The sequence below is a fragment of the Schistocerca nitens genome, chromosome 4 (assembly GCF_023898315.1).
Source record: "Schistocerca nitens isolate TAMUIC-IGC-003100 chromosome 4, iqSchNite1.1, whole genome shotgun sequence".
NCBI lineage: Eukaryota > Metazoa > Arthropoda > Insecta > Orthoptera > Acrididae > Schistocerca > Schistocerca nitens.
Window position 1 is genome coordinate 466,237,579 of NC_064617.1, and position 2,877 is coordinate 466,240,455.

The 2,877-nt window shown below is 43.5% G+C and overlaps 1 non-coding gene across 1 annotated transcript; it reads left to right on the plus strand.

Annotated features, from left to right (window-relative positions):
- The first annotated feature begins 439 nt into the window (after nt 1-439).
- On the plus strand, nt 440-514 carry Trnat-cgu (transfer RNA threonine (anticodon CGU)). Its single transcript has one exon. It is a non-coding gene; the product is annotated as a tRNA-Thr (tRNA).
- The last annotated feature ends 2,363 nt before the right edge of the window (nt 515-2,877 follow it).

Genomic DNA, 2,877 nt, shown 5'->3' on the forward strand with positions numbered 1-2,877 from the left:
GTGATGTTTACTGTGTTAGTGTTGCATTACCCACAGTGCGGCAAAATACTTTCAACTTCCCTGTACTGACATGAAAATGTGTTATTAGAATTATATTAATACCTTCAGCTGCTAAAGGGCGTTGATATATATCAACGGGGACAGGTGAAAATGTGTGCCCCGACCTGGAATCGAACCCGGGATCTCCTGCTTACGTGGAAGACATTCTTACCAAGTTCCGCACAGAAGAAGAGGGCAATACCGGCCATGACCTTCTTCTTCTGTGCGGATGCACACACATTCCCCGAACTCTTACGGGACTTGCTAAGAATGTCTTCCACGAGTAATGAGTGTGTTGGGGTGGGACACTACGAATGTAGTGTGTGGACATACCAGGTGAGAATGTGGGTCTCGCGGGAGGCGTGCGCGAGATACCCTATACAGGCGCGCTGCCTTCTGTGCCCTCGGTGGCTCAGATGGATAGAGCGTCTGCCACGTAAGCAGGAGATCCCGGGTTGGATTCCCGGTCGGGGCACACATTTTCACCTGTCCTCGTTGATATACATCAACGCCTGTTAGCGGCTGAAGGTATTAATATAATTCTAATTTCGTTCTAGACGGCTGTAGGTCATCAATGGTGTCTGTTCTTTTGGACATGTCCGAAAGAACAGACACCATATCCACGTAAGTATATGAAAATGTGTTAAGTGGGATCCGAAGCACACCCTGATTACAGGGGTGGCAGAGCGACGCAATTGGCTGTGCATCGTGGAGCTCACTGTCAGTGTTATTATGCATCGCCCCATCACCTGCCTTCTTGCGTTGACACCACTCTTACGCTGGGTGCCTCGGTATTAGGTAGGCAGTTTCAAATAGTGTACGCTGCACGACAGAAAACTTTCTTGCAGAGGAGTGAGGTGGACTACTATCTGGTATGTGAGTACAGCTCGCGCAGGATACGGTGGCCAATGCGCAGTGACCAATTTTCGTCCAAAGCGTTGGGCGAGTTCATTCGTTTGTACGAAAGGTTGGCCGATATTGCCCGTTATCGGCCAGTCAGCGACGCGCTGTTACGATAAAATGAAGGCGCACGCCCTGAAATCTTTCTCATAATAATTTACAGAAACTATTGGATAAAAAAACTCATTTTTTCTTTACTTATAGCTTTATGTGTGAGGCTCATAATGACGTGCCCATCATTTCCTTAGTGATTATTGTTATTGTGATATCTACGCGGAAGTAAGAAACCGAGCGAAATTGCGAAAACGTTTGCAATGAAAAATATAGGTCCCTATGATTTTGTGTTTGGTGCATATCACATAACAGGTGGCAATGTATAAAATTTAGCTAACATATTGAATTTTCCTTTAGGCTTGGGTGCAGGTCTCTATCCATCAACAATCTCGAGAAAATTGGCCTGATGTAGCACACTCATTTGTGATTGCGGTGCACCAGCGGTATTGCCAGAGTGAAATATCCACAACATTCCTCATATTTCATTAACGGTTAGATGAATCAAAATGAGATTGTGGCAAATGACAGCTCACAAAGAGGAGAATATTTTTTCATATGGTTATTGTGCAAAACTCCATTATCTGTAGTGTTATTCCACTAACTACAGACTTTTTCGATGAACGAATGCAATTTTTAAGGGCCATCGATAGCTGGTGAAATGAGAAATGCTATGGGTTTTGGAACAACACAAGTGAGGACGTTACCTTCATTTTGTGCCAAGCATATGTTTTTTCGTATGCTACTAACCTTACTTTTCCCCAGTTCCTCATTTAATAAACTTAATAAAGCACATTTTCAGAATTATTTTGCATCTACCCCTGCTCAACATGTTAGTGAGGTGAGACTGTGTAAACTCTGCTGTGTTTTGCCTAAAGAACCAGATTTTAACATGGCAAACACATAAAGTTATTCAAAATTCGCCACTGATGACGCTTCTCTGAAAGTTACGAATGGTTAACAATCCAAGTGAAAATAAATCGCTGCATTTTTGTCGAATTTTTTTTTTTAGATACTAACCAAAGGAGAGGTGATTTCTTTTTGAATGGTCACTATGCAAGAGTGGGGGTGGAGGGGTCCACTTACTATTTACAGGAAATGTGAGCAGAGGATTCAGTTTAGAATGTTACTGCCCCTCCAGCACTCGGCATTTCCGCTACAGTGCCTGCCCATAATGCCCACTACTACCGCTCTCCCCACACATGCCCTGCCATCGGCGCATCTGCCGGTCACGATATTCTGGGTGTAGTTAGTTGTGATCCCCCCCCCCCAACCCCCCACCCCGCCGCCCACCCCCTTTTCTTAAGAATACTGTAACATAATCTGCCAAGACCCTCAAGAGTTACAGCACTGATAAGTTACAGAAATTGTTGGGGTGCCCTAATGTAAAAGTCGCTTTGAACTGAATAGATTTATGGTTCACTGAAAAAAACTGCACTCAGAAATAAAGTGAATGAATTACAGCATAACTGTGCTTTTTAATTGGATCTGTTACATAGATATAAAGAAGTTTTTGAAGAAGATACACCCTTCCCTCACATGGGTACCCTTCGCAGTAATGGGCTGGAGGTAAAAGTCCGAAGACGTCGTCTGCCATATAAAGACGAACCTAACAAACGAGAAAATTCGATATTAATCACCACGGAGAAAGGATTACCGGTCAACGCCAAAAATTAGACGTCGTTCTACAAAATGGAAAGGTGACTGAAACAACAGGCTATTTTCCTCTAAATTAGTCGTTGTTTTGGGAGATACTACTAACATCTACGTGTGCAATGCAGTGCTTGTCATATTCGGAAGCTGGTTGAGTAGTGACTCTACGACAGAATCCCATTGCCTACTAGTGTATAGCTTGGTAGTTTTTGATGGGGTGAAAAAGCTGTTTTC